This window comes from Ambystoma mexicanum, chromosome 3p (assembly GCF_040938575.1).
Source record: "Ambystoma mexicanum isolate Mex_15411 chromosome 3p, UKY_AmexF1_1, whole genome shotgun sequence".
Taxonomy (NCBI): domain Eukaryota; kingdom Metazoa; phylum Chordata; class Amphibia; order Caudata; family Ambystomatidae; genus Ambystoma; species Ambystoma mexicanum.
The window spans coordinates 85,045,310-85,071,314 of record NC_090925.1 but is presented as its reverse complement, the minus strand read 5'-3'; positions in this window follow the sequence as shown (position 1 = coordinate 85,071,314).

Below are 26,005 nucleotides of genomic sequence, written 5' to 3'. Positions count from 1 at the left end.
CCATGTAACAATGTGCGGCCAGCCCACAATGCCCACCCGTTGTCACCAGATGCACAGGAAGGGCCCATGGGAAACCCAGCATGCCACAGGCATGGAGGAAATACACTGACACATATCAGCCACCATGTCCGCAGCACTTGTTACTGACATACCCCTAATATAACATTTGTTTCAAGATGACAGGGTGCATGTGATGCACCAACAATGCATGACACAAGTCATGTTGCATGCACAGACAGTGGAATTGACCCATGCCATGGAATAAAGACCCATGTGCATGCACAAGTAGTACATTGAACAGATATTGGGCCTCATTACGACCCAGGCGGTAAATTACCGCCTGGGCCGTGACTTTACCACCATGGCGTAAACTACGTTTACGCCATGGTGGTTGGCGGACTTACCGCCCCATTCCGACCTTGGCGGGGCGGTAAGTTCCCAATCCCCATTTACCCTTCCCCATTCCCATTTTTGCCCCATAGGGCATAATGGGAGTGGGGAAGGCGTTAATTACGCCACCGTAAATTACGGTGGCGTAATTAACTCCATGGTCCCTTAGCGCCATGGATTTTAACACCTGCTAAAAGCAGGTGTTAAAAGCGCCATGGCGCTAAGGGACCTCGTACTCAGGCGGTAAGGGTCGGCGCTGTTAACGCTGCCGTAAACCCCTTACCGCCTGGGTCGTAATGAGGCCCATTGTGTAAGTCTACCCCCACTCCTTACACCATGTCTAATGCCTGTGCCTCCCCACATGCAGGTGACTCTGGATACCCACAACTGCCCTGGATGATGACCCCTGTGCATGATCCACAAACACTGCAGGATATTGCCTTCAAACATGTTCACAGCAGGACCTGTGTGTGCATCGAGCGGACCTTCTGACCCCTGAAGGCACGGTTCTGCTGCCTCAACTGTCCTGGTTTAGCCCTGATGTATGTACCAGAAAAAGTGGGCAAATCTGTGCTTGTGTGTGCTATGCTGCACAATATCTGCCTGAGTAGAAATGCCCCACTACTCCCTGACGTGGACATTGAAACCCCAGAGGATGTGGAAGCAGGGCCTGTATCTGAGGCAAATGCATGCATTGACACTGATGACGTGAGGGATGGGAGATCAGCACGCCAGGGACTGATTGATTATTTCGTTTAACATTTCCACATGGCACAAGGCATGCATGACTGTGCAAATCCATCGAAACAATAAAACTACAATGACACAATCAGGAAGGTCCTCGCAATGATATGATATGATATGATATGACAAGTAATTTATAACGTGCCTTTACACAAGTGTTTCGAGGCGTGAAAATTCAATGATGAAGTTTAAAGGTCTTTATGTAGAATTGTACCCCAACAGACCCCACTCCCCCTCCCACCATCAACTCCCCATCACAGAATCCCCCTCCCGCCTCCCACCACCAACTTCCCGACACACAATCCTCCTCCAACCACCAACTCCCGGCACGTAATCCCTCCTCTGCCCTCCCACCACCAACTGCCTGGCACACAATCTCCCCTGCCCCGCCCACCACCAACTCCTCGGCACACAATCCCCCCTCCCAGGCCCAACTCCCCAGCACAAAATCTGCCCTTCCCCTCCTACCACCAACTTCCCAGCATGGCCACCCTTGGTGGCCGGTGTCCCAGTGTGATTCACTGTTGAGGCCTCCCCGCATTCCAGCCCCAGTTGATCTCAGGCACAGTACTCGCTGCGACTTTCATTGTGGCGTGCCTTGCTGTGGCCCTTCTGTGGGTGTGGTGAGGTGGATGGGACAGACTCCACCACCAGGTTCTGCTGCCACTGCAACTTAATGCCCTGCTGTATGGCATCCTCTAGGGCAGAGACACCCTTTGTTATTTCACAGACACATTGCACATAGAGTGTCAGGGTGGCACTCCATCACATCCAGTCTTTTCAGCAGCACGCTGCAAGATAGTCTAGGCTGTCGCTCTGTACTGGGCCGGGGCTGTAAGCAGGTGAGCCAGGTAGTGGGGTGTCCATGTCAGGCCTGATGTGCACATGCCCTGATGGCACAGAGGGCTACTTGGGGAGTGTGGGCTTGCTCCTGGCGGTGACTCTCAGCTGCTGTCCCCATGTGGCCCTGGAAGCAGGCAATGCCTTTGTTTCCGTAACTATAGCTGGTGGTGTTGGCACAGGGCCTCCGGTGACACAGGCAGGCTTGGCCTTGCTGGCTGCAGGCGTTGCATGGCGGTCACTGTGCGATGGCGAGGATTGTGTGCTCCTTCATGGGGTGGTGGTTGCAGACCTTGAGGGTCCACCTCCTCCTCCAAGGCCTCTGGCGATGCATGAGTGCCTGTAGGGACATAGGAAGTGTTATCAGGTATGTTTCAAAGAAAGGAATAGTGTAGTCATAAGTGGAGGGACACTCCTATTTACTCTACACCTAAGTGATAGACTCATGTTTTTAGCAAAGTTCATGTATTTTTATAAAGTACAATTCAGTTTCTTCTTGTGCAAGTTGGTATTATCTCCTGGCCCTTGGACGTCAAATTAGAACAAACCACCAATACAAACTGGTGTTGCCAACAGGCAACTCATATGCACTCTAATAGGGTCCAAGACAGACCTCCTAGTTTTCATGAATGACATAAATACACATAACATGTCATTTAGTAAAACAATAACTTTCCTTAATGGAGATTTCCTCTGTTGTACCAGTCCATATTAAAAGTGCAACAGTTCCCCAAAACTCATTTAATAATATTTATTTGACTTTTTAACATAATAACAAACAGAGCATTCAATATTAATGGTTCCAGTTCACCTTCTAAATAGTACAGTCATAGTTAATTCAAGGTAAGTGGTTTTCTTACAATCATGTATCAAAAGTTTTACTTAGGAAGATATTTGTTCTATGACAACCAGATTCCCTTTCTTCAATACAATGGTGTGACCATAAGTGGTCTTAGTCAGAGTTCTAACATTCTGTTTCAAGCCGACGCGCTTCGGATCAAATAGCATTCATCAGGCCTTGTTTAGAACTGACATGTAGTTGGTACAATTGTTCAATTTTCATCTGTATTCCTGCAATCAATAACCATGGTCTGTGTCTTAGTGTTTGTGGTGAAAAATGATTTAATGTTCAATACATTAATTAATCGTCTTGAAGCTTGAAGTTGAAAGTTTAAACCAACCTTTTGGGATTCTTGTTGCAACGACCGTGCAACTCCTGAATCTGGGACCACTTTTCACAGTTCTCTTCTCTTTATTCTATAAGGTGTAACCTACATGAAACAATACCAATCATTACTTTCAAGAATAAACTCCAGTATACATAGATAGGAGTAAACCTCCTGGTAAGTTTTAAGTTATATCTACCTGGACTTGAACGCCGCAGTATCCAGCCTTAGGTATTCACTTGTAGTTTCCCCAACCACAGTGAGAGTGGCAGGACTGCTTCTCTGTCAATCTGGGATCGACCTTGAAGACATAAGAGGTGTCTCATTACTGGATGTCCTGTTAGCTGTTCCTAACTCTTGGCCCTAATTGGCTAGTGTATCCTTAAGCCTATTTCAGTAATAATATAGGGTGTTTTTTTTGTGTTGATAACCTGTCATGTGCTGAGCTAGAGGGCTTATATCTATTGGCGCGTGGTTTGAAAATGTAGGCAAAATACAGTAAAATAGGCGCTCCAAATCTTGACAATTCTTATGAGGCAGTTCCATAATACCGTATTCATTGTATAACCACCGCAGCAGTTACAGCGTCACACACGCCAGCACGGCTTGTGCTACGGTCGATTCAATATCCGTTTGGATTTTAGTATAGTGGTATAATCATATGCCCCTTGGGGCTGCACATAAATCCTGTAAGTCTTAACTTACCTCGAGGATGTGTTCCGTTTAGATTCTTCGGCGAGCAGCGGCTCGACAGTCGAAAGTCGCCCCGTAGTGCAATGCGCTCAGATAAACATTCACTGGTCATGGATACTGTGCGCATGCACTCAGACATCCATGACTCTGTAGTCAACCATATTGCTGTCGGATATTCAAGCTATCCTACGGCTTACCTCTAAAGAGGCTGGTGTTCTAAATAACTGATCTGTATGCAGTGTTATGTTAAGCTTCCCTCACGAGAGGCAACTCTTGCAACTACGCACATCAATGCTATGACCCGTATAATTATCCCTTGTATTGTGTTGCGACAAGGTGGGGACAGAAAGGACAGTTGAAGACAACGTCCTCGTGTCCCCACCTCTCGTCATAGTTTAGAGTCACTAAAGACAGCTGGTAAGTTTCATACATTGGAAGCCTGCACTATTCCAATGGGCAATTAAGGTCCCTTTCATGCCGGGAGTTAACTAAACAGAATACATTCTGGCAACACAATCTCCCTACTGTTGTGTAGGGTAGTATTAGAATAATCATCGACTAGATGTCTAATAGTTGCAACTATTAACCCTTTGTTTTGCGAATAAAATATATAATGTTCATGGTAGTGACAGTTCTAACCATCTGTCCAACTAGAAATAAAAATAAAAAACGAAAAATTGAGATCTTACTTCCAATGGTAGTCCCGAGGTACTTTAGAAGGAATATGGTATGGTTCACCCATGTGTGTTGGCATGCAAGGCACAATTCCAAGAGTACAAAGTGTGACCCCATACATATGGGCAGGGTTGACCTTTGGAAGATGAATGTGGGACCACCATAAGGGTTGCCAGTGGCGGTGGGTGTGAGACCCATGGCTTGTTGGTCATTGGCTTGTGTTTGTGTAGGACAGGGTGTCCACGCTGGGTTGATTTATGTCTGACCAGCTTGCTTGTGGACCTTCATGGCCCCACATCCTTTACCCGGGTGCCACTGACATGGAGGGGTAGGAGTTATTTTTATTCCATGGCACTGTCATGGCTCCTTTGTGCAATTCTGCGCTGCCAACAGGGATATACTGTGGTGCACAGTGATTGGCAGGCTGGGCACATGTCTATGTGTGGTATGTCCCTGTGGCTTGTCTGATGTACCCTCATGGGGCAGGCCTACTGGGACAGCTTCTTGATGCAGTGACTGCTGCCCAGTGTCATGGGCATTAATGCACATCGTTCAAACTGGCACAGGATGTGCCAGAGGATTGTGGTGAACGTAGCATTTGTTTTGTTCACTTGCCTGCCCTTCCTGCTGCTGTGACGCTCAAGGGTGCTCTTGGTGACATGCCCCCTGCATGATGTTGAGGGTGGCTGTCAGCATGCTCAGCTTTGGGACATGCTGACTTGTGTCCCTGTTCACTGGGGCTTCTTATGCTGGGTTGTCATTTATGCATGCATTATGTGGGGGAGGGTCATTCACCTCCTGCCTCCTGGCTGCTGGCTCCCGCCACCGCAGTGCCGACTTCCTCTATTCCCTCGAGGTCCAGCAGTGTGCTGCATTTCTCCTCCCAAGCAGTGAGTGCCAGTGGCTTGGCAGTTCCTCCTCCTGTTGCCAGGTACCCCCAGTGCTGTTGGGACAGCAGTCCCCGCACCCTTACCCTCAGGTCGTTCCACCTCTCACGGCAGTCCTCACCATCACCGGGTAGACTGGCAACTGCTGTGACCTTCTGGGAGTTGTTGTGCCATATTTCTGCCCATCGCTGCCCACTGGTCTTTCTTTGCACTGGCTCCATACAGCTCCTCACACTGGGCCACTACCTCTGTGAGTACCACAAGCTCACCCTCGCTAAATGTGGGCTTTCTGAGGCGATGTTCGGCCCCCTTGCCTCTTAGCCTCTCCTGAGACATTTTGAATGGTTTGCAGTGCTGTCTGGCTGCTAGAAGCGGAGATGTTTAATGGATTGTGCTTCCCATTCCGGCGGTGACACACTTTGCGTCGGTGCTAATCGTGCTGGGGTCACCAGCGGTATCACTATTAGCGCTAGTTTTGTGGGGCTAGCCCTTATTTCAGAGCATTTGACGCCAGGCACTAATAGCGTTACCTTTTGGTGTCTTATTGATGTTGATTGATATTTTATTTATATTGCGCTCATACACAAGTGTTGGGAGAAGGAGGGAGGAGAAGTGCATGGTAGTGGGGGGAGAAGTGCATGGGAGTGGGGGGAGAAGTGGAAAGTGCAAAGCAAGGAGAAAACAGATAAGTGATAATTCATATAAATAAATAAGGGCAACAAACAGAGCACAGCAACAGAGAAAACAGATAAATAATAAAATTAAATAAGGACAAAAAACTGACATAGTGAATTCTGCAAGCGGCAAGTGCTAGGTTAAGGCAGTAGACAGGGTATGTCTGATAAGTACATAAAGAAAAAGGGGGGGCTTTATCGGTACAGATACAGACCCCAGTGCAAGGAGGGCCTGAAGGCAGTGCGAGAGGGTGGCAAGGTGAGCAGGTACCTGGGCCCGGAAGACAGAGGGTAAACCAGGTGCATGGTGCCGAGATAGAGCAGATCAGCATGGAAGAGGGGGGGGCGAAGGCAGAAGCAAAGAGGAAGGTCTTGAGGAGCTTCCGGAACCAGAGATGGCTCTCCTCAAGTTTAAGTGTGGCAGGGAGGCTGTTCCAGAGGAAGGCCCCAGCCGAAGACAGAGATCTAACCCCAGCTCCTTTCTTAGAAAAACGACTGACTCTGAGGGAGTTTGATAATGCAAAGGGTTTTGTATTTAATCCTTACATCCAATGGGAGACAATGGAGGGATTTCAGAGCTGGAGAGATACGATCCCAGGGCTTGAGGTCTCGCAGTCCTGTTCTGGATTAGTTGCAGAGGGTGGACAGTAGAGGCAGGTAGATTTAAAAAGAGGCAGTTACAATAGTCCAGCCTAGAGATAACCAGAGCTTGTGACACAGTAAGCTTCTGAGGGAAGGAGAGGAAAGGCACATGCATGCCAGGTTGTGTTTGACCCAGCAGTAACTCTATTTGTGCCCGGTGGTAATTGCGACGATTTATCGCTAAACTTGTGATGAGGTCCAATATGTCATCCATCACAGTGCTGCTTGCCCCAACCCTGCTTCTATCTTTTGATCAGGACATTAAAGTTAATTGTAATAAAAAAACATCAGGCATGTGCAGAATGATTAGGGCACTTGTAGCATCAGAACCCACATTCAAATAATCCCAGATAGCAAAACAAGTAGGTCTGGTTCTTCTCAGTTGCTTGAGTCCAAGCAATGTCTACTGTCTGATGTTGTCATCTTTCACAAGGTCTATTTGCTGTCAATAGATGGATATTTCAAGTCGCTTAGATTGGAAACATACTGGCAGTAGATGGTAGGTGCTAGATTTTGTATTGTTTAAGGAATGTTTGATGTAGGCTGTCTTTCGTGTTCTGGTTGAGTGGGTTGAGCACATTTGGTTAATAAAATAAAACCTTTTTGCACTATACAGAAAACACGATCAAATTATGTTAAAACACATGAATGAATATAAATAAAAACAACATCCATATCAACATTTACTAACAGAAATGGCATATCCAACATATTTGGGCACTTTACTTAATGAATGTATACTACAAAGATGGTGGCTTATTATTTGACCGGATGTCAGGTTGAGGTCCTTCCTATTAATTGTGAGGTTTTCATCCATTTCAAACTCAATTTAAACCAGTATCCAACATCAAGGAGTACTAAAGCTTCTCTCCATAGAAAGTAAGATCACCAAGGGGTCTCCACCAAAGAAGGTGCTCTAGAATTGGTTAGACTGGATGCCTTCCTCACTAGCTACAAATTGCATGTAACCCTTCAAATATTTAGGATGCAACACTGGGAATTATGTCAGTAAATGATGGCTAATTTCAATGTCCAACTGACATAATCTGCATGATCTTTCTTCAAATTCAATACAACTCCAAACCCCTAGATACTCATAGGTGGGTAGAATATTAAACTGGACATGAAGGGGGCATAATTTCATCAAGAAGGAAAAGGGGATCCCTCCCATAAATCCACAGTATTCTACAACCATAATTTACTTTGGACGGTGTTCAGACTTGCACAATGGTCCCAATCCCTTGATTTGTTTTTCAAAGTGGCGTGCATATTGGGGAGGCTGAGAACATAAACGAGTAGGTGAACAAGTGCAGAATTTTGCAAGTGACTGATAAACCAATTTGGTGTACTCTCAGCAAGGTACAATGCCATTAAGCCCAACAGAGTGTCCCCAGTGGTGCCAGACAGGACGATCATAAGATAATATTTTGTATGCAGAAGAGACCATAAGGATTTGAGAGATTGTAACCCAAGCACAAGTCGTAATGCTGCCAAAGGGATAGCATTCGGAACACCTAACACTGAGTGCAACAGTTTACCCTCTACAGCTTCCAGCCAGTTGGGGTGAGCGATAGTCATTGCCTCAAGGCCATAAAGTATACTGGGTATTATGCTTTTACTATTAATGACGATAAGCCTGTCAATGATGAAAAAGACCCTGCTGGTAGCAATCCACTTCCTCATGCCACGTGACATAATACACTCGCCATAATATTGACAAGACAGGTGAGATTTAATTGGAAGGCAAGATATATATAGCTATCTACAAATCCAGTGTTTCATTTGCCAGCTTCATAGAAAAAGAAGGCTAACACCTTGACCTCTCTGTTAGGGAGAATTCTCCAGAATGGCTATTTTCCCTTACCTACTGAGTCCCTCAGCAGCTTTGCTGGATTTCTAGGATTTATTTTTTCCACCTGGTAAGAGTGTGAACCTTTTTTTTCCAATCTTACACGTGTTTTGCTGTGTGTGTTTAACATTTTTGTGTTCATAGATTGTGGAGACTCACCTACTCCATAGGCATCATCTTTTTACTGTGTGTTACACAGCACCTTCAGTGCAGTAACACAGGGTTGTCTTTTAGACTTCCCAACTCCGACTACATTTTCTGGGACTGACTACTGTCTCCCAGAACACTTTATTAGTCTTTTTAAATCCACAGACCCAGTACCAACCATCTTACATGGGGTACTGGAAAGAGTTACTACTCATCCCTTTTTTTCTGTTTCTCTTGGAGCATTATTTTGCTCCCTTTTCATCAAGACTTGGCTGGTGGCAGTGGCTAACTACCCTATTTTTCCTACCAAAGTTATCTTAAATAACCTTGGTATTGTTTTAGGATATCTTGGCAGCCTCAAACTTAAACCTGCTAGACCATATATGTTTTATTTCAATTCCGGCTGGGTTTATTCACCATTTCTTGTTGAAAATGTCTTTCTCTTGATTTTCTCTGCGCGCCAAACCAGGTTTGATTCCTTTGTTCACCGTCTTTTCGCGGGCTTCTACGCAGAAGCCCTCCGTAGGCGCCTGTATGTCAGGGGGGGGACAGGATGTGAGGGAGGGGTTTAGGACTCCCTGCACAGGGTCTCCTTGGAGACCCATGTCGCAATCTGAAATGATTGGCTGTGGTGACTGTCCCGGCGGGGCAGCCACCCTGCTGTGTGATTGACAGCCAGGCTGTGTGAATGGGGGAAAACTGCATAAAAAGCATCTCTGGGACTGGTAAAGCAGAGTCGCCACTGGAACGAAAGAACTGACAGAAGAGGACCCCTACAATGACTGAACCACCCAGTGAAGTCCTGCTGCAGGTCCGAATTTTCAAGCTCCAACGACAGATAGGATCTACCAAGAATCTTCTTCCCCTGAGCTGGTGGGATGAACCAGTTTGCCCAAACTGCAACCCAGGACTCCCTTCTCTGGTCGAATTTTCTGTACAGAGCTACAGTGAACCAGATAGCCAGGAAGGTCGTAGCCTGCTTGGGTTTTCAGGAGCGCACCTTTTATTTGTTGCTTTACTATGCTGCTGGTTTCTTCCCTGGGCAGTGCAGGAGCCTCCAGTCTTCCTACTTCATGTCAGTCGGACAGTCTCTTCAGGAACCGTGAGCCTGCAGGAACTGCCAGGAACGTTTGCCTCAGCTACAGCTTCTTCTCCATTTAAAGGTACTGTGCAAAACCAGTTGTTCGTTTCGTTCAGCTACGGTGCAAGTGTGTGAAATCTTTCTCCAATCCGAGGGCTTGTCCTTCTCTACTCTTTAAACTAACTTTTCTGCCTACCAACTGTGTCCGGAACTCTTGGCAAAGACTTAACCGCGAACTACCCTGAGCTGTGTGATCTTGAGCAAAAGACGTTTGTCCTATTGACTTTGGCCCTAAGCCTTTTTGATCTGATTCCATCACTGTAGTTCCTTGGTGCTGCTCAATTTCTGCCTAAACTTTGTCTTTCTTTCCCTTTTAACTTGCTGGAGTGCCATTTTGCTCCCACTTCATTTGTGAGCTTAACTTGTCTGGACTCTATGGGGAGTGGTGTGGTGTATTAAGAGTGTGATTTTTAATCTGCTTTACTTTAGTGAAATGTTATACAACTAATGTGTAAATAAATGTATATTCTTTACCTCAGAAACCTTGAGTCAGTGTTTGTTTGAATGATAGTAATTGCTGTCCTTTGTGTAACTATTGATACTGCTCACTTGCTCTTGAGATAAGTCTGGCTGCTCAGCCATCGCTACCACTTTACTGTGTAGTACAGGCTTGTACCAAAGGTGAATTTGTACTTTCACTTGTAGTCTTAATTGTGTGTGGTGTTCCCAAAGGGTACTGCATATAATCCTGCTTAACACTGGTGTACAGCGGTGAGGATCAAATTACACTTAGAGTGCTGCTATTACCTTGGATCAACTAACCACAAGGTTAACATCACTAAAAAGCAATATTAATCATGTCTGATATGGAAAGCTACAGTCAGGAGATCCTCCTTAGTTACACTGTGGATTATTTAAAAATCTGTGTAGAGAAAGAAATCTCTCTGCCAAAGGCAAAAAGACTGAATTAATTGAAAAGTTGTTAAGGAACCAAAGTCTGGGGATGGGTCTGAAATACCTGACTCTCCAGCAAATGTGGAAAATAATGAGGATGATAATGTGTCTATTATTGATGAGCTAGAGGAAGTAAATGGGTCCCCTAATGTAGGCCTCACTGCTATATTATCTGCTCAGCAACCTCAACCTTTGTCCACTGGGACCCCATCAGACCCTACGTGCAGTACTGAATTCATTGCTCTAGAAAAGATGAGGCTTGAATTGGAATTCAAACGTTTAAATGAACAAACTGAACAAAAGCACCAAGAACTTAAACTCAGAGAAAGAGAGTTGAATCATGAACTAGAAATTAAAAGGTTATCTCTTGAAAATGCTTCTCTCCCAGAGTCTTCTAGGTCTTCCAGTCCTAAGAGACCCTGTATGCCTAAAGAAAGTGTGGGTATGTATGAGGTTAAGCTTGCTATTTTGGATTGGTTGGCAATGTTTGAATATAAGCATGGGATTCCAGGTCTTACAGGGAATCAGTTGCTTCCCTGGCTCTTCTCTAGGCTACCCACTGTTGCATCTGATGTTGTGATGGAGTTGGGGGAGATGGATAGGATGGATTATGAGTGGTTGAAGCATGTAACCCTTAACCCAACCATCTACGTTTTTCAAACATTCACATACCCAGGTAGCCCAGGTTTTGAGGGTCCTAAACCTCTTAAGGTATTGGGAAGGGGTCTTCCCATATCTAGCAATTAGAGATAGCTTCAACCACTCATAATCCATCCTATCCATCTCCCTCAACTCCATCACAACATCAGATAGATTCCCTCCAACTATAGACAATAACTCCTAACAGGAAAATCGTATCAAACAACACTTTCAGGGGGCTGCCCAAAAAGGAGGGCTGGCTTTCATCGCAACACTGGAGATCATATCAGTGCCAACGGCATGTGAGGCCTTTAATTTGGTGATAACCTCCAAAATGTCTTCAACCACAAAACCATCCATTGTTATACCAGATACCTGCAAATTAGCAGTGCAAGATTTTTCAGTGGCTTGGTCAAAATGTAGCCCCGCAATATATGCAAGCCAAACTGGTTCAGGAATGGGATTGCATTCATGGGAAGTGGACCCCACCAAGTACCGCCTATAACCAGCCCAGGCTCTTTTACTATTGTCCCCCCGAAGAAGGGAGAACATGAGCTCCCAGTTGGCATTGCTTAGCAAGCTTATGTGTTGCATAATCCAATTTTTGTATCTGTTTGAGAGCAAAGGGTTGTGTTCTGTGTTTTCTGCTGTGTCCCAGAACCTCAGTGGTTCTGGAACACAGGGCAGTTGAAGGGGAGGTTGGGCTTGGTGTCTGCTGCTCTCTGTCTCAGACTCAATAAACATGTTTATCCCATAATGTCTGCGTGTTGTATGTCAGCAACCCATCAGTGGCGACGAGAACGTGGAACCACTTTGCACAAGGGAGCGGAGAAGAAGGAAAATCGTAGAGGCCTCTACTTGAAGCGGCAGGCACTGCAGCGGAGAGTGAAGGATTAGAGGATTTGCCCAGCAGCAAGGTGAAAGGGGCTCAGAGCGACTCTGCATGAAAGCGAAGGGTGGCAGATGAACTATGGGGAAGAAAACAATATAACAAAAGTAAAGAAGTGGGACGTCGCACGTGAGCGCCTCCCCCACAAGTAGAGGGACGTGCAACATCCCGTGCAACAGCCTCCTCCTCCACCAACCAAGCATTGTGACACGTTGCTAGGCAATGCAATGCATCACAATCCTGCAAGAGTTAGCAGCCTGGCATTGTGACATTCTGCCCAGGCAACACAAAGGAGATAGAACAAAAGTTTCCAGCGCTGGATAAAAGCTGTACAAAGGAGGATACATGCAAACATGCAGAATAAAAGATAAGGAGAGGAGTGGGTACACATCAGGAAGTCTAAGACTCTCTGATTAAGAAACCAGAAAGTGAACACAGCACTCTCTATAACTGCTAACACTATCTGAAGGCTCTCTGTACAGAAAACAGAAGGAAATATATTTTAAAGTGCAGGACATTTAATACATAGGAAGGTGCAACAAGCAAGTGTAACCATGCCTGCAGCAATACCTCCCGCAGCCGCATTCCTGGCGGAACCGGGAACACCACCAATTAGATGAGAGAGGTGGACAACATTTTTTAGACTTACATAGTGGCTATGGGTGGGGACAAGTTCATTGCCTCCAGGAAGCAAGCACTGTTGTTGCACAATCTAGGCCCAAAGGGGCACAGTGTTATTGATGGTTTCCTAGAACCGCAAGGTGAAGAAGCAGAGGACCTAGATGAGTTCACTTTGGCGGTGAGAAAAATAGAGGAGCATTTCAAACCAATGGAAAATGTGACCTTCAAAAGACACACATTTTTTCAAAGGACTCAAGGTCCTACGGAATCAGTAGAGGGCACCAACAATCCCAGGGTGCAAGAGAAATTACTGGCAAAGGACAAGACTTTGGAATAAGCAGTGGAACTAGCCAGGAGTATTGAACAGACAACGCAATATATGAAAGAAATGAAAATAGAGAGGAATTGTCAAGAGGTGTGCGTTGTGAACCAAAAAAAAATCTCTTGAGTCTAGAAAGGAGTGGATGGGGCACAAGTGCTTCAGATGTGGCAATCGTAGACATGCAGCAACCAGTGTATTCTGCCCAGGGAGAAACGCAGAGTGCATCAAAAGTAGACGTAAGGGGCATTTTTGAAAAAGGGAAATGATGGACCCTGTGGTTCTTGCGCTCACTTGAAAAGTAATGGGTACTTCGATATCACTCAAAAATAGACCTTTCTCATTTCGATCCAAAAGTTTGTATTCATAGATTTAGCTCGCCTTGGATGGTTGTTGAGTTAGTGTCATTCATAGAATTGATTACAAAATATAGTGCATAGTTTTTGAATCCAAAGCTCAAATAAGTCCAAAAAAAAGAAAAAAGAAAAAAAGAAAACAAAAAAGGAAAATGATCAAGCACTTATTCCAAATGTCGTTTAGGGCATTTATACTCTTTAAATGTCCAAAATTGTCTTTTGTGCCTTTGTGCCAATCCCTTATCCGACATGTGTTTCCCCGTCACACATAAAACGGTTCATCAGGGATTTTGAATGGCTAATTGTATGCATTAGTCATCAGTGTAATTTAGGTATATTTCCAACAGTTGTGTTGTAGACTTAAGTACATTTTCAGCAGGTGTATTATATGATTTGCTGTCTTAGATAATGCTTAAATGGCATACTTACACAGGTTCTAGTGTTGTCATTTATGTCATGAAGGTTGATTCCAAAGGCGGTCCGTCTAGCAAATGTAACAAAATGACCAATCCCTTGTACAGGATATAGGTCTGTATTGGCGAGGTTCAATGCCCGGCATTTTGCATGCATGTGCTAAGAGTCTACCATTAGCGCCGTGGAGCACAAGCAGAACCACTGTGAACAAGAGAATGCCCCACTTGCCCAAAGTGGGGAAATCAAGCCTCAACATATTTTTGAAATTTCCGCAATGTCTGGGGGAGTAGAAGGTCCTGTGGATGTGTCTCAAATTGATGGCTCAAAGCTATCATTGAAGGTAGACTCTGCCTCCCCTTAGACAATTGTATTGGAGGACACTTTCATGAGCATCCTGTCGAGAGAATTGCAGGAATTGATGCCACCCCAAGTTCAACCTTGTGGCTACGGTGAGAGTGAAATAGAGTTGCTAGGGAAATTTCAAGGACTTGTGTATTATAAAGGTAGAGTGTGTGGTGAACATTTTAGTGGCAAAGAAAAGATCATCTTTGCTAGGATGGGAAGAGCAAAGAAATTTAGGAGTTTGTATTCAAGCCATTCCGGAAGTAAATGATAGTAAATGAGGTATTTTTGGAATATTTGGGGAATTTAAAGGACTTTGAACATTGTATCAAAATGAAGAGTAATTCTAGGCCTGTGTGTTAGTCCCAAATATGAGTAACTGCAAATAAATGAAGAACACACCAGTCTGAAAAATGAATATATGACAAGAGTTTATTTTGCTTAAGCAGTGATCAGGTTCGTCTATGTCTGACACGTAGTCATGGAGAAATTGAGCCAGTTACATGGGGGTCAGTCAGCCTTTAAGTACATTTTTAGAATTCATTTTGGTGGTTGCATAACAAATAATTTACAACCTATGTATGCTTGTGCCCCGAAAACACAGTGTACACATGCCTGTACAATTTACAGATTTCCAGGGCAGCACAGTTCACGCTGTTCCTAGTGCAAAGGACAGGGAGAACTTCTCGCTTATCTTTTAATTAGGTTTGTGTCTGCCCAAAAAGGTCATTCTGCACTTCGGCTCGGTAATTTTGCTATTCTGCTTTATTCTGTATTTTCAGAAAGTGCACAGCACAAAATGTTTTCAAAAAATGTGCGCGTAAGTTAGCTTCTGGAAAGCAGGAGCCAGGAAGCCAATAAACTATCTGTTTGTTATCTGTGTTCGTACAAGCATTTTCAAGGCTCTTGATGCTGACAAAAACATTTAGCTAAGCATTCCTTTCCTTTCAGAGATACGTCTGCCAGCAATTCATGCTGCAATCGTTTTCCGCACGTAAAATGAAAACCCATCCAAAATAATAAGCTGTACTATGAACATGAGTTTCGAATGCTTTAAATGAGTTAGCTGAAGCCACCACAAAATGGATGCTTTTTCACAAACCATACAATTAGCCCAAGCTAACGCCTTCCTAGTCAAACATCCTCATAATCATGTATTTCAATGGCCATAAATCGCCTGATCTGAACATTGTAAAAATTAAGAGTAATTATAGGCCTGTCGTGCATAAGGTGCAACCTGTCCCCCACAATATGAAGCAATATGAATTGCACGAAGAGTTAGATGGTCTTCGACAGAGAGGTGTAATATGACATGTACATGGCATGGAATGGTTATCTCCAGTGGTGAGAGTGATAAACAACAATGGGAAGATTTGTTTGTGTGTGGACTTGAAAGAGCTTAACAAGAACATCTTTGTGGAATGGCACCCTTTATCAATAATATCTGAACCTCTGTCCGTGTTGGAAGATTCTAGTTGGTTCACGATCATGGATTTATGGGCATCGTATCACCAAGTACCATTGTCTCAAGAGTGTCAAGATGTCACAGTGTTCATCATGCCAGAAGTAACTTTATACTACCTTAGTAAGCCTTTTGGGTTGGCATTGGCTGCAACTGTTTTTCAGCAGGTGATGGAAAAGGTGTTGGAGGGAGTCAACAATGGGATTGTGTTCCAGCATGACATTCTTATTTTTTCTGATTTCATGGAACAACATGGTAAAGCATTGAGATGTATGTTAGAGAAATTGGGTGAGGCTGGTCTGACAGTACATCAAATTAAGTGTAGAATTGGGGTGCATGAGGTAGAATATTTAGGGCACATCAAGGGATTTCCCCCAAACACAGTCTGTTGGAAAGTATAAGTAAGTCCCAGCACCACAAGATAAAGATCAATTGAGGTTGTTCATGGTTCTATCATACGTTTTTCAATAATCTTGCTGTTATCTCATCTCCATTAAGAGCATTGCTAAAGAAAGGAGTCACCTTCCTGTGGTCGGATAAATATATGGAAGCGTAAGTAGTGGAAGTCATGGTGGAAGAAGTACAGGATGGGGATGTGTTGGTGGAGAAGTCAGGACATTTCCTGTCAGGTTTAAGGTTTTTCTTTGTGTTTGACGGGACATTCTCTCTGGGTGTCTTGTCTCTTATTACTTCTATGATTGTCATGCATTGTTAAATAGGTTTTCTGTTGGTTGATTTATGTTTTTTTTTCATTATTAAGGGGGAAGATATGTTGTGTTCTGTATGTTTTGCTGTGTTCCAGAACCTCAATGGTTCTGGAACACAGGGCAGTTGAAGGGGAGCTTGTGCTGGGTGCCTGCTGCTCTCTGTCCCAGAGTCAATAAACCTGTTTAACCCATACCTTCTAATTGTTGTATGTCAGCAACCCATCACAAAGCCGATTTGATCTTCCTATCGTCACTGGTCACGGGGTGGGAGGTTTTAACACCAGTAAGGGCCTTGCAGTAAGTGCCCTGAGGCCTTTGTGCGCTATATACATTTATCTTTACTTAGTTTAGTTAGTTAGTTCCTTATAATTGTTCTTTTAAAACGTGCTTAATACCGGAGACCAGTTTCTAAGCATGAGACCGGGATTCATACCTGTGCTGCTATGCATTGTCTTGCTTCCAAGACAAACGTGTTGTCCGTGAGCTATCCTCCCGGCACTTTCTCAGATGAATGGCCAAGTCAAATAACCCCAAATTCGACTTAGGGTTGCAAATATGAGATTGATAAAGATTTGTCTTATTTGCAAACTCTGCCATGATTAATTGTAAATCCCACTGGTTGGAAGTCAAAAGGGCAGTCGGATCATAATCTCTCTCACAAATAAGCAGGCTGATCTTTTTAACATTAAGAGCGGACCAAATAATCCGATTACCCCGGGTGTTCACTTCAAAGTTAATATATGAACTGGGGCCTCCAAGTGGTTCAAGCAAGAGCTGGGACCAAATTAGAGGGACATGATTGGATTGTAAAGACCGGAGGGGGGGTCTGCACTTCCACTCTATATATGGTAGAGGGGAGGCACAGATACCCCTGCCAAGATTCTCTATTATGGTAACAATGGACGAGCAATCAAGGCCTAGCTTCTCAGGAGGTGGTGCGAGCTGGTTCTTAAGTACAGTGTAGTCCCCGAGCACCCACGAAGGAATGTCCACACACTGTATCGGTTAAAACACAGTCTTTATATAATTAATATTTATGGTCATATACCAATCACGATAACTCACTTTGTACTTCGAAAATCAACAATGGTAAATATGTACAATTCTAAAGTGGTACCACTAACGTTATTAGATCTTATTCAAGTGCATACGGTCAGAATGACACATATATCAAAATAAAGAGGAAATCAGCAGTAGGGAGAGGAAGGAAAGGAAGAACGTTTGGGAAATTACCAGAATACTGGTAACTACCATTAAACACAGCTCTGTGTGGAGATCCCCCCACCTGGGCAACCTGTAGAAGAATGATAGAAGCCCAGTCCATATATTGTTCACCCTTAGACTTCCCAATAGTTCTGCAACCCCAAAGTACCTTGGTGTTGTAGCGTTCCGCGTCCGGGAAATCGACAACCCTTCTTGAGTGTCCTCCCTTTCAGGCAGGAGTCACGGGTCGTCGAACGTCGGAGAACAGGTCGAGCTACGACGGTGAAGTGGCCGCGTCGTTCTTAGCGGTGCTCGTTGACGGGGAAGCGTAAACGTCCTGCAAGAAAGAGGCGTGCGGGACACCTCGGTGTCGATAGATCTGGACCGCAAAGAGTTGAAGAACTGTGGCCCCGCAAAGGCGTCGAGTCGTCGGCGTCTCTGTAGTCTTTGGAGCGCGGGAAACCCACTGGTGGATGCTCCTCGGCGCGTCGACGGTCAGGCCTTCTCCAGCAGGATACAGCGGCGACGATGCGGACGAGAGCATCCTTGGATCAATGAAATTTCTTAGGCAACGGGAGCACGACGGCTCCAGTCAGCGGCGATGGTCGATGACAGTGACGGACAACAGTCCGGGCGCTTCTCCTTGGAGTTCTGCAGCAGTTCCCGTATCGGGTCGGCATCCTGTCGGAGATCCGTCTACCAGGGAGCTCAGACAAAGATCAGCTGTGCACGATGGTCCCTCGTAGCTCGGGAAGAGGGCGCCTTACCAGGTCCTCTCTGGGTCAGTTCTTGAAGCACAGCAGCTTTCAGATTGCGAAGAAGAGCAACAGCAATTCTTCTCGTCCAGCAGGGCTCAAGGTTAAGCTTCACTCCAGTTACTCGTTCTAATGGACTTTAGCTTCTGAATACGATCCCTAGCAGTGAGATGTCCCCAGATATGCTGTTGATCTCCCATTCATTCCGCTGGATCATACTCAAGCATCCAATCATGACTACGGGCATTCATACAGGCAGGCAGCCAATCAGGCACACAGTGCATTCAGGCCATTTACTTCTCTCCAGACACACACAACAGGTTATGTGTATTGGGACAAGTACCGAGCCGTTCAACACTCCAAGCTGCATTCATACCGGTTTCGGGAAGGGCTGTCTCAACCATAGTGTCAAACACCAGATAATAGACAGTCACAACATAAAATGTATATTCGTCACACACTCATTCACCCAGGTCCCACCCACAGGCGGACCCACAACATACGGTTGTTGGGAAGGCTCCAGCCAGTCTGGTCGGCACTTTCCCACACTACCATATACGGAACTTCCACCCAACAGCCAGTCAGGGGGAAGGGACAGAGGCAGGGTTTCCTGGGACTTCGGAAGATCAGGGTAACAGGTGATGGAAGGCAAGAGGCCATGGGGGCCATTTTGTCTCCATCAGGAATCTACCAATTCCAATAACAGGGCCTGGGCATCCCAAAATGGAGGACGTGCAGGGCACCAGTCATTTCAGCACGAAGCTGCCACCAGCCCGTACCCTGCTCTGTGGGTCACACACAGGTGCCCAAAAACATACACTAGGGACACAGGGTTGTACCCCTACCCATGGGTGCCATATGGGTATCCCATGGGTCTGTTCACCAAACCAAAAGAGAGAGAGCTGTACCGCCAGGAGTCCCACATGAACTCCTGCACGGAAAACACGACAGAACACATGATAAAAAGCAGTAGAGGACAAGGATACGGAGGCCCTGTCCCTCTGATGCATTTCCAGCATCACAGTCGCCCCCCCCAGACTGAGGTGGAGGGTGCCTAATCTCCCACAGGATAGGCACCCTCATCCAGACGGTCAACATACCTTCTGGAAAGGCCATCTGCATTATCGTGACTCTTCCCTGGTCTGTGCTCAATGGTAAAGTCTAGTCCTTGCAGACTAATGGACCACCTGAGCAGTTTCAGGTTGTCCCCCTTCATCTGCATAAGCCACTTCAGGGGCTTATGATCGGTTTGGACCTTGCAGGTAGACCCGGTAAGGTAGGGTCTAAAATGCCTAAGGCTCGAAACAATACAAAAACATTCCTTTTCAACAGTAGCCCACCTAAGTTCCCTATCCTTGAGTTGTCTACGGATGAATATGATCGGATGTTCTTTTCCTTTGTCATCTGACTGGGACAGGACAGCTCCAATTCCAGTGTCGCAGGCGTCAGTTTGAACGATAAAGGGCTTGCTGTAATCAGGCACACACAGCACAGGTTCCAGACAGAGACTTCCTTTCAAGCCATCAAAGGCCCTATGAAAGTCTTCAGTCCAATTAACCTTTATAGGTTGTTTGGGCGAAGTCAACGCTGTCAGGAGTGCAGCTATGGTTCCATAGTCTGCCATGAAATTGTGATAATCCCCAGTGAGGCCCAGAAAGGCTCTCACCTGGGTTTGAGTAGTGGTAGTCTCCCAGTCCTGTACATCCTGTACTTTACTGGGGAGAGGTTGGATTTGACCCCCTCCTACCTCATGACCAAGATAGGTGACTTTCCCTGAGCTATCTGGCACTTGGTGGCCTTGATAGTGAGCTTAGCCCTTTTTAACGCCTGCAACACTTTATTCAGATGAGTCAAATGCTCTTCCCAGGTGGAACTGTAGATGGCAATGTCGTCTAAGTAAGCCACACAAAAGGCTTCCAGCCCACTGAGCGCATGGTTGACTAATCTCTGGAAAGTGGCAGGGGCATTCTTCAGCCCGAAAGGCATGACCCTAAACTGGTAGAGTCCCTCTGGTGTTGAGAACACCGTCTTTTCCTTGGCATGGTCCATCAGAACTATTTGCCAATAGCCTGAGGTAAGGTCGAAGGTGCTCACAAATTTGGCAGCACCTATGGTGTCCACAAGCTCATCAGCCCGGGACAAAGGGTGCGCGTCAGTTTTGGTGACGGCATTGACTCCTCGGTAGTCCACACAGAACCTCCAATCCTTAGTACCTGCCTGGGAACTTGCCTTGGGGACAAGGACCATGGGACTGGAACAGGGACTGGTTGAGGGTTCAATAACACCCAGATCCAACATCGTGGCGACCTCAGCCTGGATGTGGTTCTTGACGGTATCTGACATACGGTAGCACCTGCTTTTGACAGGCACACTGTCATCAGTGTCAATCTCGTGCCTACACCACGGTGTAAGGCCTGGTGTCAGTGAAAACAGAGAGGCGTGCTGTCGGAGCAAAGCCCGGCAGGCCTTCTGCTGCTCTGTCGTCAGATCAGGAGAGAGATGCACTCCCTCCACTGAGGCATCCTGAGGGTTGCTATGCAGCTAATCAGGAAGGGGCTCACTCTCATCCTCTTCTTGCCCTGAAGCTAGCAAGAGGCATGCGACGTCGGCCCGCCTGTGGAAAGGCTTGAGCCTGTTAACATGGAATATCTGAGGGGCTACCCCAGAGGCTCCCATGTCAACCAGATAATTGACCTCGCCCATCTTGGAGATTATCCTGAAGGGTCCAGTCCATTTATCCGCCAAAGCCCGAGGCTTGGTACGCTCCATCACAAGGACCTCCTGTCCCGGAGTCCAATCCACTTGCGATGCTCTAAGGTCATGCCAGTACTTATTCAATTCCTGGCTGGCCTTAAGATTCACTGTTGCCTGACGCATCATCTGTGTCATCCTCCATCTGAGGCCTATCAAATAGTCCCCCACTTGCTTGCTGGGACCTGGAGGGGTGGCATCCCAACCTTCTCGGATCAAGGTGAGGGGTCCCTTCACAGAATGTCCAAAGAGTAACTCATAGGGGCTGAAACCAACACCCTCTTGAGGTACCTCTCTGTAAGCAAACAGAAGGCATGGCGGGAGAAGATCCCACTTCTTCCTGAGGGACTCTTCCAAAGCGCCTAACATGCCCTTGAGAGTTTTGTTAAATCTCTCAACCAAACCGTTGGTCTGAAGGTGGTAAGAGGTGGAGAATTTGTAAGTTACCCCACATTCTTTCACATGGTTTTCATGTAACTTGACATGAAGTTGTATCCTCTATCAGAGACAACCTCCTTCGGGAATCCAACACGGGTGAAAAGGCCCAGGAGAGCCCTGGCAACCACCCTGTCATGATGCCTACCCCCGGGCATCTGGACCAGGCCCATCAGCCCCGGAAGCAGGCATCCAGACATTTATTAAAACCTCAGCAGCCCCCGCTAGGGACTATCTGGGTTGAGTCCTGGCGCCTTAGGCGCCAGGCTCATAATAGAAATCAGTCCTGGCGCCTAAGGCGCCAGGCTCATAGTCATCACTTACCTCAGGCAGACCATACTGCAAATGAATCCAGGTCAACGTGAAGCCTGGAAGGGACTATTTTTCTATAGGGACTATTTTTTACTCGGGTGTGGTTCTAGGGACTTCTTACCTGGGACTACTTTTGAGGCTATTTAAACCACGCCTGACCAGCAACAAACGCTTTGCGTTATTCTGCATTCTGCAGCGTAACGCTCACTGTGCCTGCAAGCCAGCATCCAGTCTTCTGCCTCGCCCGCCTCGAATCCGGAGCTCCTAGAAAAAGGGGAAAGAAGGAGAAAAGGTTAGATCACGGACATTATTTTAATTCCTTACCTGATTCTGGATCTTGCACGACTCTGAGCCTGAAAGGACATTACTTCAGCACGCTGTGCATCGCCAGCTGCAGCGCCGCACCATACTCACCAGTCCACAGCATCTTTCGACTCGGCGCTGCCTCCATCATTTTCTTCTGCGAACTCCAATACCTGGGGGAAAACAAAGAAATAACTAGGTGAGCCTAGAGAGCCGACAAATACAATCACTTTAACCACCAGGCTTACCTGATTTACCACCAGAGGCATTACCCTTGAATACGCCACATCTTCTTTTGCCACATCTATAAAGGGAGAGAAAACAACAAGTTAAACTCACGCAACTTTTACCGGACAGTGTTGGGTAATACAGACTCTTACCTGAACACCATCAGCAGCCTCCAGACAATATTTTTTAGCTGCAAATCAACAAGGGGATGCAAGAGTGAACATCGGACATATTGAACTCTTTGAACTTTATAAACCCCGGAGTCAATATTCCTCTGGAACTCCAGTACCCCAAACCAGTGAAGTAACTGGTATCTACGCGCCCCTGCATGCCACGCAGGATGGAGAGCTCATCATTTAAAAACATAAGGTGAGGATACTAATTGGGAATATCGGAGGTGACTAGTGGGGAGAGCGAGAACAGTGGGGAGGGACCATCACTCAAATCCACATAGCTAAATCCCTTTCTCCACTTGCAGGAGAATACTTCTACGGGTCAAGCAGACGAGATTAGGCGGGCCAGTCCAGACTGTCATCTCTGCACTACGCTTCACATTGGTGGAGACCGCAGCTGTCCGGGTCCGATCGACGCCCCTGTGGGAACCAGGTGAGCGTAACAGAACGCGAAGCCTATCTACAAATCCCCACCCGGGCGTAATGGAAACCTCAGAAACCGACCAACTAGCCCAATTGTTAGGGGAACTTAGGGCAGAAGTGCACTCCGCGCGCCAAGAAACTAACACCCTCAGGAGAGAACTGATTATGTCAAAGGAACGCACTGATGATCTTGCTAGGCAACTGCTGCAAAACCAAGCTGGGCAAACACCACTACCTGGGCTCGAGGGGAATCCAACTCCTGTTTCATTGAGCAATCCTGTGCAAGTGGTTCTACCAGGGAGCATTCCTTTAACTCCACCCAAACGTTTTGCTGGGGGCCCGAAAAGGTTTGCCGTGTTCATGAACCAATGCTGCTTGCACTTTCTATGCAGACCTGGAGCTTTCCCAAATGACCAAGCCAAAGTAGCCTTTGTACTATCATACCTTAGTGGCAGCACAGCGGATTGGTCAATTCCACTAGTCAACCAGGATGACCCTCTTCTTCGGGATTTTCAGGGTTTTCAATTGAGCATGGAAAAACTATTCGCCAGACATTCACAGGGACAGGCCCTGGATAACAAACTTTTATCCCTACGACAAGGTAATCAGGATCTGCTAACCTATATTGCAACCTTCAATAGGTTGGTGGTGGAAACCGGATGGCCAGAGGAAAAACGAGTTACATTATTTCATCGTGGACTTCGGGGTGAACTCAAAGATGTTTTGGCCCAAGTTGTGAACCCACCTCAGGATTGCGCAGAATATATAGACTTAGTAGTCCAATTAGACCACTGACTTCAGAATAGAAAGGCTGATCGAGTTAAGTTCGAGAATCGGGTATTGGTTAAACCCAATGTTACCCCCAAAGGAACAGATGCATCAGAACCTATGCAGATCGGGGGGGTTAAGGGGCCCCTAACTCAAAAGGAAAGAGAAAGGAGACGGCAGATGCAATTGTGTCTGTACTGTGGGGCCTCAGGACTTTTTCTACGGGATTGCCCTATAAAACCATCCAAGAAAGTAGTCGGAGTTGCTATTAGAAATCAAACAGAGCCTGATTCGTGAAACGACCACGCCCGACAAGCGTAGAGGTCCGCTTGCCGAGCTTGAAGAAGGACACTCAGACCTCGCACCTAATCATACCAATGGTCCTTATTGACCCTAGGCAGCCATCACGTATGCACGCAGTAAGGGCATACATCGATAGCGGGGCCGTAGGAAACTATATGGACCACAAATTGGCTTCTAGGATGAATCTACCTCTCTGCAAAAAGACCACTTCGGATGTCATCACCACAGTCGACGGAACTGAAATTGCCTCTGGGCCTGTAACTCATTCCACTACAGAGATGACATTGTTGGGTCAGGATGGGCATCGAGAGACTATTGTGTTTGATTTAATCAAAGCCCCGCTATTCCAAATAATACTGGGGATACCTTGGTTGGAAACACATAATCCTTGTATTGATTGGCGAGAGAAGAGAATAACCTTCCCGGATTGTGCGCACACCTGTTACCCGGAAAAAACCTTGAACAAAGGCCTGGCCACAGTCACTAATCCAGTCGTGCAGTTACCTCAGGAATATCAAGAATTCCAGGATGTTTTCCAAAAAGAACAGGCAAACACCTTACCGCCACACAGATCATACGATTGTCAAATCAACCTCATACCCGGTGCGCAACCTCCATGCAGCAGGATCTACGCCCTTACGGAACCCGAAAACCTACACCTACGACAATACTTGGATTAATACCTTGCTAATGGCTTCATTCGTCCATCCAAGTCCCCTGCATCATCAGCTTTATTCTTCGTACCTAAAAATGAAGGTGACCTCAGAATGTGTATAGACTACCGCGCATTAAATCAGATTATGGTGAAGAACCAATACCCATTGCCATTGATCCCCAAATTACTAGACCAAGTAAAGGATGCTTGCATCTACACTAAATTAGATCTCCGAGGGGCATATCATCTGGTACGTGAAAAGAAAGGCGACGAATGGAAGACTGCCTTTCGTACCAAGTACGGATTGTTCGAATATCAGGTGATGCCCTTCGGGTTGCGCAATGCACCAGCAGCCTTCCAGTATTTTATGAACGATGTCCTTCGTGAACTCATTGACGTCTGTGCTGTCGTATACATCGACGATATTCTAGTGTACTCCTCCTCATCATCAGACCATGTTAAGCACGTTCGTGCAGTCCTTGCGAAACTACGTCAGCTCAAGTTATATGCAAAATTGGAAAAATGTGTTTTTCATGCTACAGAAGTTGAATTCCTTGGATTTATCCTGACTCCAAAAGGCGTCCGAATGGTCTCTCGAAAGGTGGATGCAATTCTCAAATGGCCATCACCCAGTTCAGTTAAAGGGGTACAAAGCATCCTTGGATTTGCTAATTTCTACCGCAGATTTATTCCTGACTTCTCACATGTTGTACAACCCATCACAGCACTTTTTCGAAAAAACAAACGCTTCTTGTGGACCGAGGAGGCTGAAAAGGCCTTCCAAGGCTGAAATTGAAATTTACGTTGGCACCTGTCTTGAAGCATCCACGCCCCGAGCTCCCATACGTAGTCGAAACCGATGCATCCAGTTTAGCCATGGGAGCTGTCCTGTCCCAGAAGGATCCTGAAACCGGTCAACTTCATCCAGTAGCATTTTGGTCCAGAAAGTTCTTGGCCCCGAGTTAAACTATGCAGTTACCGATAAAGAGTTGTTAGCCATCAAATCCGCCTTCAAGGCTTGGCGGCATTATCTTCTAGGTGCAAGGCACACCATTACTGTAATCACTGATCACAGGAACCTGCAATATTTAAAAACAGCCAAGGCCCAATCATCGCTTCAACTTCGATGGGCATTATTCCCTGCCAAATTCGATTTCGTGATCACTTATCGCAAGAATGGTAAGGCAGATGCCTTATACCGAATA